The following is a 13823-nucleotide window of genomic DNA, read 5'->3' as shown; positions in this document are numbered from 1 at the left end:
CATATGATTGCTTACCATATGTCCCTAGGGACACATGTTGTAATGCAATGTGTTGAAGGGGGTTGTAAGTTAGCCTACGACCCCATTCCACCCATATGACTGATTACCATATGTCCCTAGGGGTAGTAGGACTCCTAGGGACACATGTACTTATGGAATAGGTCAAATGGGGTCGTAGGTTAGCCTATGATCCCATTTGACACATATGATCGATTATCAAATAATAATATATATGATTATAAATACTATATTAATATATAATAATATTTATATACTACTATATAATAAGAATGTTGATCACCTTTTTTTCAGTGTAAATTGGCATATCAATGCTAGATCTTTGTTCTTGAAAAATTAAATTTTTGTATGCCCCTTCCAAAAACCTTATGGGATATGTTCCAAGATTGGCCAACTTTGATTAATCATTCTTTTTATTCATGTATTTGGAAATGTATCCCAGAAATAGTTATTTGGGAAATTTGGTGGGAGAGGAATAAAACAATTTTTTGAAATTAATCTTCAACATTAGAATCTGTCTTGTCAGCATTAGAAGTTGTAGCAGGGGAAGTTGTGTTAGCCTACATCAAAAAAACTTGTGAACATCTTATTGTCATAGGTTGGGATATTGCTTTGGCTAATAGATGGCCTTCTTTACCCTCTCCTTCTTGTCAATTCATTAAATATGGTGGTCCTTGTGAGAAATTTAACAGAAAGTTGGTTAAATGGATTCCTCATGATAGGGGAGTTTGTAAGTTAAACTTTGATGGTTGTTTGAGAGGTAATCTTGGTGAATCGAGAGTTGGAGTGTGTTTAAGAGACCATAATGGGTGGGTGTTGGCTCAAAAATTGCCAATTGGTACAAATAACAAAGCTGAAGCCATGACACTCTTGGTTTAGAACTAGCACTTCAGCTGAAAATAGTTAATATTTACATTGAGGGGGATTCTTTAGTGGTTATTAATTCATGTGTAAAGAAAAAATAAAAGAATTGGAAGTTTGGTTATATTCTAGAAAAGGCTTGGGAAATGATTGATAAATTTAAAGTGGTGTCCTTCTCTCATAACCTCAAGGAGGGAAATCAAGTTTCAAATAAATTATCTAATATTGGTTGTGACTTGAAGACTACTAAGGCAAATATTATAGAGTTTATGCCTGTCAACTTTCCCACTTTATTTTCCTTAATCCATCAAGAGGAAACCTTTTAATACCAACTTGTTTCATTTATCATTTTATGATGGTTGCACATAAAGAATAATGATGAGGTAATATGGATTCCTAATCAGGAGGGGAGATGCTTGGTAAAATTAAAACTTGGGTATATGGCTGCTTCTATTCAACAAGTAGATTTGAAAAATTCAAGGGTGTACAAATTCTGTTGGATCTCAAGTATTTGTCGAGTGACTGTGATGTACCTTAGTGTTTGCCAAGTAATCTAGTTTAGAGTTGTTAGAGATGCTTGAGTTTATCTTTTGTCAAGTGACATAATTTAGAGTTGACCTAGTATGGTTGAGTTTAGTGACTATTGAGTGTCTTGGTATAGAGTTGATCGAATGATGAGTTGACCAACTTCAGTCAAGTTCATTGATTACTGAGTGACTCAGTATAGAGCTGGAAGAGTACATTATTTATCGAGTGACTTAGTATATACCCTTTGGTAAAGTTGCCTTTATTGATTATCAAGTGACTCGATACAGAGTTGGAAGAGCTAACCAAGTTAGGTCAAGATTCATTTTTTACCGAGTGACTCAGTATATACTTGAGGTAAAGTTGCCGAAGTATAAATGGGAATAGTGATTACTAAGTTAATTTCCCCTAGTATTTGTTGAGTGAGTTGATTAATGCTGCTTGAATTGCTCGGGTCTAGTTATAACTAGGTATAGAATATTAATTGGTTGTTCATGCCAGTGCTTAATATGGTTAGTACAAATTTGATGTGTTTATGTCAACTTGTAATTTTAAGTTTGGCACAAGCTAATTGAAGGTTTGATAGTGGATTTGGAGATTTATGAATCACAAGTTGACAAGATTGGTACATTATGTGTATGAATATGGGAGTTTGAGATCATTTCATGGCATTTGAAAGGTGGCCTTTAGTATGTCTATTTATTAATTTCTTGCATGATGAAGCTTGTTAAATATGCAACTTTGTCATTATTTTCCTTGGCATTTTCTAAATTTGGGGTCATGGTGATTCAAGAGAGCGAGCATAGATACTTTAGAGTGGTCATCTTGGGGAGAGAACATGAACTCCCATGGTTTGGTAGTGTTCTAGTAAATGAGTTAGAAAAAGTTTTTCACATTAATTGTGATGTTTGCATGCATTGCTTTAGAGAAATTCTAGGGTCAGTTCCTTTCTCTTCAATGCGGCTGCAAGTCTTTTTCCCATCTCATATCTTATCTTACTTCTTTACTTATGCTATCAACCTTCTTCAAGATTTGACTCTAGTGGAGCATATTGTAAATAAGCTTGGTTTTCATAATCTGCTTGGGATGGAAGGTCTTAGAAGTGCTCTTCATAAGTATACCTTAGCAGTGGGTGTGCTACCTTATGCAAGGGTGAGTGGTTTTTTGCAAGATAAGGGTAATGCAAACTTCTTAGATTTTGTGGAATCCTTTTCCAAAGCTTTGGGAGGTGGTAATTTAGGACAAATGGAGCACTTAATTTGGTGCTAAATAGGTTATTTATCCCAAAAGGCTTGTAAAGAGTTAAAAGGCAAGACAAGTGCAGTTGATGAACTTATAATGCATGATCATGAGGCATTGGCACAAATTGAAATGGTGGGGTCCTCAGCATGATAGCCTATTAGTATTATGTAAATTGATAACCCATTGGGTAGGTTGGACCTCTTGACAAATTTGGAAACTTCTTAGATGGAGTAGGAATCGTATTGACTGATTACATACTTGTACAACTGGTTTTTTGGTGTTCACAATCATGGATTAAATATGCCTTCTACTAGTTTATGGTCTCATGATTCTTTTTTCATTTATTTGGATATGTAATACTTTTCTTGCATACCAATTCGAGGCTAAGGCTATTGGAGTGTAAAGTTATCATTTTCATCATTTCATTCTTAGTATGATGCTTTTTGTAAATGTGTGAATTTATATTATTCAAAAATGTAACTTTTAGAAAAGGAAGTCTTGTAATTTGGGTAAAGACTAAAGGGTTTCTTGCTGATTTCTTGCCTTCATGAGCCCTTGAACTAGCTTTATTAATATATTAATATTTTAGATGGCTTGCCACCTTTCGCCAAAAAAATTTAAAAAATAAATAATATATATTATTATGTAATAATAACAATAATAATAATAATAATTATATAATAATAATATAATATATTACTATATTATATAATAATACTACTACTATATTATTAGATACAAATAGTATATAATAATATATAATACTAATTGTTTTGTGATGTGAATATCAGGATTTAACTGTGTGATTTTTGAGTCAAACTCGATGACCCATGTTTCATGAGTAGTGATTCAACATGAATCCATCTCTCATGAGAATAAATGGAACACTTAGCACTCATTGGATCTAGGTGATGCTCACAGGGGTGAAGCACCGGGACTTCCCGGGAGGTCACCCATCGCGCGCTCAGGCTGGAGTAGTACTGGGATGGGTGACCTCCCGGGAAGTCCCGATGCTTCACCCCTGTGAGCATCACCTAGATCCAATGAGTGCTAAGTGTTCCATTTATTCTCATGAGAGATGGATTCATGTTGAATCACTACTCATGAAACATGGGTCATCGAGTTTGACTCAAAAATCACACAGTTAAATCCTGATATTCACATCACAATTTGACTAGCTGTGGAAATCATCTCCTATTTATCAACTAATTGTTTTCCCAAGCTTTCCCACTTGATTTCCTTTCAAATTTTGGGGACTGATTTAAGGTACTCGATATTCGATCAGTTACCCAAGTCTATTTACTATCAAACTTTTACCAAAATATTTTTTCATTGCAGACCCAATAATCACATCTTTTTTGGCTTTTTCATGGGTTTGTAGAAAAGGTTTTTTTGGGGCCCATTGTTTGAAAAGGTTTCTACATGATTTGATTAGGTTTTCAATATTATTGTCTAAATTGGGAGCAAAAATTGTTGAAAGGCGAAAGGAAAAAGGAAGGTATCAAATGAAGACATTGCAATATATATGAAAAGAGATAGGGTACATAATCGAAGGAAGAGACAAGGTATGTAAAATGTGAATCAATTTGACAATGTATTGATTGAAGGTGAAATCATAGCATCTGAAAAAGGAATATGTTTAGTTGGGGAATGAAAATGTACCAATTGATAATGACAATGTCAAGATTGAAAATTTGGAGAATGAAAATTTACTAGTTCATAATGTAAATGCCATGATTGATCATGTCAAAAATGAAAATGCATAGGAATGCTACATATCTTATAATTATAACTAAAATGAAGGTCCTAGAACACCAAAATGGATAATTGAAATTGATGAAATGATTATTAGTAATTTGGAAGGAAAAAAATCACAATGAACCTTTCAGTTGTGAGCTTCAAGAATATATAAGATGTTTTTTGACAATAAGATAGTGGTGGAGAAATGCCAACTTTTTATGCAATTATTAAATATGCAAAAGATGAGATCTATTCTTTCCAAATTGAAGATTTGTGTTAATAAGAAAATGAAAATAAATGCCTTTATTGTGAAGAATCTTTTCAGTGCTCTTAATAGCACTAGGAAAAATAGTAGGGAGAAGGATAAGAAAGTTGCTTGGAGGGTCATTACAACCTCTTTGGTAAGTCATCATTTGAGAAAGGGTAGATATATGAGAAAAACTTGTATTGACTTGAACCTAAATTGTACTTCTTTGAGAAGAGCACTTACTAGATGAGATAGAATTGATGATCCTCTTTAAAATGATACATGATATTTTGGTGGGAGACTTCCACATTTTGATATGAAGTTAACTGATGATGCAAAGTAACAAATTACATAGTTTTGGCACTCTAGCTAAAGAGTCTCACCCAATGCTAAAGACATGTTTTTTGGAATACTTTAGAATAACTAAGAGGGGGTGTGCATTAGTTATCTAGGGTCTAGATGAATAAATAAAACTTTTCACAACATAGTGAACCCATAAAACATTTAACTTCATGCATGCACCCATAAGATTATGCAATCACTTAAAAAATTGTAGGTTACTATTAAATCAACTTGTAGAAATGTAAACATAAAACATAATAGATTCATCAACATACTTGACATAATGATTTACTTGGAAACCCAATTTGGGAAAAAACACTAGTAATATGCTACTTTTTTTCACTCTTCTAAAGTGATGCCTTGTGAAAGGCCAACCCTATTAAAGGTTACAATAAAAACTATTAAATGTGACCCTGTTAAAGGATTTCAATCACCCTGTTAGAAGTGAGCCTTATTAGAGGACTTTAAACCATTCACTTGGAATGTCACCCAGTTAAAGGATTTTCTAATGACTATTAAGTCAACCTTAATCCAAAGGATTTACCCTAGACTTATAAAATTGTTAGAGAGTAATAGTTAGGCTTGATCTAATAACAACTTACAACATCATTTGTAGATTACAAATCACTATTTTAGTCGTCCATTCTACTTGGCTTTGAATCATTGTAGCTCTAGTAGCTTGTTCACCCTTCAAGCATTCATATTCTTAAGCCTTCTTACTTAACATGCCATTGCAGCCTCTTCGCTTAGGTCACTTGATGAATAAAAACCCTTCTCTCCTTGACCTTTTTTTAGGTTCTCTCACATGATAGATTTTCTTCATGACCAACCATTCCCATAAATAGGAAATTAAGATCTTTTTCCACTCATTCTCCATTGTCCAATTTAGAGTTAGGATGGATTAGGTAGGATACAATAAATCTACCCCTCATTCCATATCTCTCCTAGAAACTTCTCCTTGATTCCTCTTTGAATTTGCCTAAAAATGGTTTACATTGAATTATATGCCACTAGCTCATCATCCTTATCTTCCACCTGGTTCACAAAATCTAAGAAAACAAATTTATTAGCTCAGATCCATCAAATTCATGATCTTTTAAATAATGCAGTAGCTTGACATTATCTAGCTTATGATGCTCGAAACATACTGTGTTGCTTGGAATCCTCTATGAAATTACCCAGCACAAATTAAAGTTTTTTGGTGCTTGTCATCAACTAAACTTTACTCAACATCTGTTGTTCTGCTTGGCATACACTAGAATAAGAATATACTTAGCTCCAACTAATTTTTTGCTCAGCTTACACTGAATTTTCTCAACATCTACTATCCACTTGATCAAGCTTGGTAGAAAAACTTTGTGTAACTTGTTCTTCTAAACTTTCTTAGTGTAACCATCTTTTGTAACATTAAGTAGATTATCAATACATCATTTTATCACTATCTTAACTAATTCTTCTACTCCTTTACATAATCTTAACTAAACCTTTCCTCTAGGTGCTATTGTTACATCTATTGATCAAATCTTCTTCATCAATCTACTAAGTTATAGTACTTAAATCCTATAAGCAATTGTCTTACCAAAAAATAATAGGTTTGACATCAGTGACAAAACAATGATTGAAGTATATTGGTGATACTTGTATGTTCTCAACAATCTCCCTGTTTTATTAGCTTCTTCAATCTATTCTCAAAAATCTCCCACTTTGGCATTAATAGCAAACCAAACTAATCAACCAAATGGAAAACATCTTTTTCAACCAGACTAATTAGTTTAAAATATTAAGACCAACAAAATACCAAAAAGAAAATAATTCCTTGTATTGAAATCTCTCCCTCTATCAGAAACTCCTTCTGATTAGGCTAGAAAATTCTTTCTTATAAATCCCTCTAAGTTTCTTCTTACATCTCCCTCTTGCTAGGTAGATGTTAGGATTTCTCCTTGATTAGTGAATCTCTCCCTCTCTTTGACAATTATCTCTTGATATATCTCTCTGTCTTGATTAGTCAATCTACCCCTCTTTGACAATAATACTAAAGACTTATACCAAAAGCTTGTTATCTTAACATGCAAATATAAGCTTCTTCAAATTTCTCCCTCTATCACCTTGCTTGTGATAGATTTGAATTTTTAGCTCTTTGATTACTTTAGGCAACTCCTAAAGTAAGATCCTCTACATCAATGTGTAACATGTGAACATTAGCTTGTTTGATATAGGGCACTCCTCTTATTACTTAGATAGCCTTTGATAGGGGTATTACCCCTAGTTTATCTCTTAGATACTCATGAGTATCCTTAGATAATGCTTTTGTGAAAATATCAACAATTTTCTCTTTTGTGTTGACATATTCCATCTTCACCTCTTTATCTTGAACTAACTCTGTCAAGTAATGATACTTGATTGAAATGTGCTTAGTCTTTGTGTGCATCATAGGATTCTTTGATATATTTATATCACTTGTATTATCACAATAAAGTGTTACTAGTTCTATGATCTCTTCCTTCATTCCTTTTAGTAGCTATTTTATCCATACAATGTTTGTACAATTTACAACAATAGCAACATATTCAGCTTCAACAATAGATTGTGAGGTGTAGTTTTATTTCTTGCTAGTCCATGTAACCAGCCTCTTGCCTAAGAAAAATGATCTTCCATTGGTACTCTTTCTATCATCAATATTTCCAATCCAATCAACATCAATGTAAACTCTTAGTTCAAATTTCTCATAGTATAGACCAAACTCCTATGTTCCTTTTAGATATATCATTATTCTCTTTACAACCATTAAGTAATTCTCCCTAGGATTGGTATAGAATCTTGCAACTATCCCTACAAATAATGTAATGTTAGATCTACCATGTACTACATATTGCAATTTTCCAATCATGACCTATACAATGTTTGATTACCTTAGCTAAATCATCATTTTTTGACAACTTGTGTCCTGTCACCATAGGTGCACTCATTGGTTTGGAATCCTCCAATCCAAAAGTCTTCAATATTTCTTTGACATACTTTGACTAAGTGATGTATATACCATATTTCATCTAATATACTTGCAAACCCACAAAGAATTTGATCTCTTCAAACATAGACATTTCAAATTCTTGCTTCATTTGATTTGCAAAATCCTTACATAAAACATCTTGACCTCCAAATATGATATCATCTATTGGATACAATTGATTAATTATGTATTATCTTTGATGTTACACAAATTTCATATCATTATTAGTTAGTGCATGTTGATTTCACTCAGGTAGTGAAGATAGTTTTTTGTTTCTATTGAGCGTTCCTATGTTTACCTAGTTCAGAAGTTAGTGTCTACTAAGTTCACTCAAGTGTCAAAGGAAATTTTATAGAAGATGAGTGTTAATCGAGCTCACTCAGTTAATGAAGGAAATGCTGAATGGAACCAGTGTTAACCAAGCTTACTTGGTTACCAAAAGATCTTCACAGTGTTAACTAAGTTGACTTGGTTAACACAAGAAAATCATTTCTAAGCTAGTGTCTACTGAGTAGGGTTGGCTAACGAAGGATTTTCTTATTTTGACACATTGAGTTCAATTGATTTATCTATTCGTTCTAGCCGATTGAGTTGATGAATATAAGTTATTCTAAATTGTATATGACTCAACCTAATAATATGAATAATATAAGTAAAAGGTCAATTTAAGAATTTGAAAATGTGAAAGAGTGTGAATGCATGGATGATTTTGAAGATTTAATGATGCAGTAAGGAAGTGAATTAGAAGGATAAGAAGAATATCCTTGTAAAGCTAAAATGATATATTTAATTAGGAAGGATCAATTATAAGCCAAAATAGAGATCTATAATTAGCAATTCAGTTGCATCATACATTAGGTCATCTCATTGTTACTCTTTAACCATTGTAGCAATGATCTAAATCTCTTAATAGAGTTGGCTTAATAGCTATTTGTAAAACCTCTAACAAGGTGGTAGTTCTATTGAATTGTCTAAAGACCTCTAAAAAGGCTACTCCTAATAGGGTAATTAAATCCTTTAACAGGGTCACACCTAATAGTGTGTTTTGTAACCTTTGATAGGGTTGAATCTTAACAAGGCTCACTTTAGAAGAGTAAAAGTAGTAACTAGTTGCAATTGGTGGTTTTCCCAAATTAGGTTTCCACGTTAAATCCTAGTGTCAAATGTGTTCATTTTTATGTGGTTTCATCTAAGTTAAAATAATGATAATCATAGATAATATCTAAGATTTTCATGTTAAGTACTTGCCAAGCATATTCAATATATATTGAGTTACAACATTTTATGTGTGTTTGCTAAGCATCAACACTATTTAGTTTTCAAAGTTTATTTTGTACTAACATCTAAAGAGATCTAGGATTTATTTTAGTTGCAATTGATTCACCCCTCCCCTCTCAGTTGCTCCTCTTATATATTTAACAATTGGTATTAGAGCTTTTGGTGCTTGCAGAGAAGGTTTCAAGGACCTAAGCTAAAGATCAAGAAGTCTTACAGATGAGAGATTCCAAAGTTGAACATAAACAATTTTGTAGCATGGCAAGGACTTATGAGGTTACATTTGGCTACCATCAATGATTTAGGTTGTAAATATATTGATGCTGAATACTCGCATTCGAACATTATCAATTGAAGATATTGCTGAAAAGAAGAATCATAACATCATGTTGATTGATATTGCATCTACTCTCAGTTATGCTGAATTTGATGAAGTAAAAGATTGTAAAAAAAATCATGAAATTTGAACCAAAATAAAAGACAATTATGGAGGAGATGACAATGTAAGAAGAGCTAAGGATGAAAGTCTAAGAGGTCATTTTGATCAGATAAAAATGAGGGAAGATGAGAACATTGCAAAATATGTGGAAAGAATCAAAGCAAGTGTGAGTGCAATCAAAGCATTTGGAGGAGACATTCAAGAAAAAAAATTGTAAGCAAGGTATTTAGAACTCTTCTTCCTATTTATGCAATTAGAGTGTTTTCTATTTGAGAGATGAGAATAAGATATATTTGGATGCTCTAGTTCAAAGATTGACAACTTTTGAGTTAGATAACTTTGATAACTATGTTCCTAGCTCAAAAGGTATTGAGTTTGCATTTGAAGCTAAACTCTCACTCAATAAAAAGGGTAAGAAATCTCAGATAATGATCTTGAAGTTGTTGAATCCCTACTTGCAAGAAAGTATTCCAAAGATAGAGGAAAGTACAAAGGTAAAGTTCCTCTGATCTTCTTTTCTCGTGAAGAAGTTGGTCACATTGCTACAAGGTGTCCAAATAAAGAAAATAAAGATGAAAATAAGAGAAATAAGGACAAAGACAAGAAGGATTCCAAGAACTACAAGAACTACAAGGACAAATGTAAGAAATCTTCTAAAGATTTTGATAGTGTTGATCTTAGATTGGTTTTGACAAGTGAGGGTCAATACACTTAAGCCATTTACTTAGTTCATGCCAAACTAGTAATACATGTCGAGCATAATATGTAAATAATTAATCATGCCAATTTGCAATGAGTTCTAAGTCACTCATATGCCAATTCACTCATGTACTGAGTAGATAGACCATGCTAAGTGATTTAGGAGCCAAGTAAATAGTGGATGCCAAGCAATAAAAGTGCTAAGTCACAATATCAAGATCAGTGCATGCCAAGAATCAAAGAATTTGTATGCTGAGTAACATAGTTTTGAAATATTTGTTTGTAATGGCACAAACAATTATGTAAACCATTTTTGAGTAGACTTAACATTATATCTTGATATTTTAAAGATAATAAAGAATCTATATTTGGATTCCCTATACAATTACATGCAACCAATCAAAAAATGGAAAGGATTAAGTGGAAAAATGGATGAATTTCAGCCATATATTCTTACCTAACCCTAAGTCAACTAAGTCTTCTTAAGGAGGACAAAAAATCTAAACTATCTATGGGTGAATGATCGATGAAGGAGAATTGAAGGAGCAAACAAGATAGTTTGCATGTAGAGCATTCAAGGTGACTTAGAATTTGTCAAGAAAGAGTGAATTATAGAATTAGTTAGAGAAGAACTAAGGATAGAGAAAAGGATATAACATTGAGACATTTGATCATGAAGGATCAAGAAGACATTTCTTAGAGGTGATATGTTATCAGGCAAGTAAGTGCCAACTGCAGGATCTATGCTGACATATTTTAACAAGTGATTTTAGTCAAATCTCTTAATAGATTAGTCCTAATAGGCTATATTAAATCCTTTAATAGGGTGCTTACTTAGTTGTAAGTTTAAGTTCTCTAACAATGCACACTTCTAATAGGGTGTTGAAATCCTCTAATAAGGCGAGACCTAACAATCTCTGTAAGCCTTTAACAGGGAAGATCTTTCACAAGATAGATCATGTTTTATGGTCAAAACATTGTAACCTTCATTGGATAGACTTTATTATTGTAGTAGTGAATATTTTTGGGTGTCATCCCCACCCTAGTTTTACCTTCTCACTTGGAGGGTTTCTAGGTAATCATATCTGGTGTTATATGTGTGAATGCTTACATGGTTATATTATTTAGATGCATATGATTTATATGTTATTTCAGTTCATTTATTAAATGTATGTGATGAATGTGTGGTGAAATTTTTATGGGCCCAAGTTTAAACTACTGATTCACCCCCTTGTAAGCAAGGTACTTAGAACTCTTCTTCCTATTTATCCAATTAGAATGTTTTCTATTCAAGAGATGAGATTTGATCCAAATAATAAAATATCTTTGGATGCACTAGTTGGAAGACTGACAAATTTTGTGTTATATAACTTTGATAACTATGTTCCTAGCTCAAAAGGTATTGAGTTTTCATTTGAAGCTAAAATCTCACTCAATAAAAAGGGTAAGAAATCAAACTCTAGTCAATTAGGAAGTAAAGAAGAAGAAATAGAAGAAAGCTTAGATAGTGATCTTGAAGTTGTTGAAGCTCTACTTGCAAGAAAGTATTTCAAATGTAGAGAAAAGTACAAAGGTAAAGTTCATACGATCTTCTTTTCTTGTAAAAAGTTGGCCACATTGTTGCAAGGTGTCCAAATAGAGAAAATAATGATGAAAAGAAGAGAAATAAGCATAAAGGCAAGAAGGATTCTAAGAACTACAAGAACTACAAGGACAAAGCTAAGAAATCTTGTTTTCTGGCTAAAGATTATGATAGTGTTGATCTCAAATTGGTTTTGAGAAATGAGTGTCAATGCACTTAAGCCATTTACTTAGTTCATGCTAAACTAGTAATACATGCCAAGCACAATATGTAAATAATTAATTGTGCCAATTTGCAATGAGTTTTTTGTCACTCATATGCAAAGTCACTCATGTGCCAAGTAGATAGGCCATGCCAAGTGATTTAGGAGCCGAGTAAATAGTGGATGCTGAGCAATGTAGGTGCCAAGTCATAGTATCAAAATTAGTACATGTCAAGCATCAGAGACTTCGTATGCTAAGTAATATAGTTTTGACATATTTTTTTGTAATGGAACAAACAATTATGTAAACCATTTTTGAGCCAACTTAAATTATATTTTGATATTTTGAAGATAAGAATGAATCTATATTTGGATTCCCTATACAATTACATGAAACCAATCAAAAACTAGGAAGGATTAAGTGGCAAAGATGAATCTCAACCATAGATTCATACCTAACTCTAAGTCACCTAAGTATTCTTAAGGAGGATGAAAACTCTAAACTATATATAGTTGAATGATCGATGAAGGAGAATTGAAAGAGCGAACAAGATAGTTTGTATGCAGATCATTCAAGGTGACTTAGAATTTGTGAAGAAAGAGTGAATTATAGAATCAATTAGAGAAGAACAAAGGATAGAGAAAGGGATACAACATTGAGACATCTGATCATGAAGGATCAAAAAGACATTGCTTAGAGGTGATCTATTATAAGGCAAGTAAGTGTCAACTACAAGATCTATGCTAAGATATTTTAACAAGTGATTTCAGTCAAATCTCTTAATAGAGTAGTCCTAATAGGCTATATGAAATCCTTTTATAGGGTACTTATTTAGTTTTAAGTTGAATTCCTCCAACAAGGCACACTTCTAATAGGGTGTTGAAATCCTATAACAAGGTGAGACCTAACAATCTTTGTAAGCCTTTAATAGGGTAGATCTTTCATAGGGTAGATCATGTTTCATGCTCAAAATATTGTAACCTTCATTGGATACACTTTATTACTGTAGTAGTGAAGATTTGTGGGTGTCATCCCCACCCCAATTTTACCTTCTCAATTGGAGGGTTTCTAGGTAATCATATCTAGTGTTATATGTGTGAATTCTTACATGGTTATATGATTTAGATGCATATTCTTTATATGTTATTTTAGTTCATTTTTTAAATGCATGTAATGAATGTGTGGTGAGAGTTTTATGGGTCCAAGTTTAAACTATTGATTTAACCCCCCTTAGAAGTTTATCTTTCCTCTTGTAATTCCAACAATTAGTACCAAAGCTTTGTTCTCTAAAAGAGAAGCTTTGCATCTTTGAGAAAAAAAATTGAATTAGAAGTCTACAAGTTGGAAAAGACTATTGAAAACCAAAAGATTGAAATATATCTCATATTACATCAATTGAATGAAGTAAGAGAGGAACTAAAGAATTCCTTGAAGAGAATGAAAGAGATTGCTATTGCAAAGAATGACACACTATACAAAGAGATAGGCACTACTAAGCTATTTGTAGATGGTGACTCCAATGAATTTGATGCAATAGTTGCAAATATAATGGAAAAGAATAGAGTCCAAGCTGAGGAAATAAAAAATCTCAAGATAGAAGAAGAATCACAAGCTATACTACTATGTGAGGGGGTTGAACAAAA

The sequence above is a fragment of the Cupressus sempervirens genome, chromosome 6 (genome assembly GCF_028749045.1).
Source record: "Cupressus sempervirens isolate cs-2001-9-10 chromosome 6, ASM2874904v1, whole genome shotgun sequence".
Taxonomy (NCBI): domain Eukaryota; kingdom Viridiplantae; phylum Streptophyta; class Pinopsida; order Cupressales; family Cupressaceae; genus Cupressus; species Cupressus sempervirens.
This window is presented reverse-complemented; position numbering follows the sequence as displayed.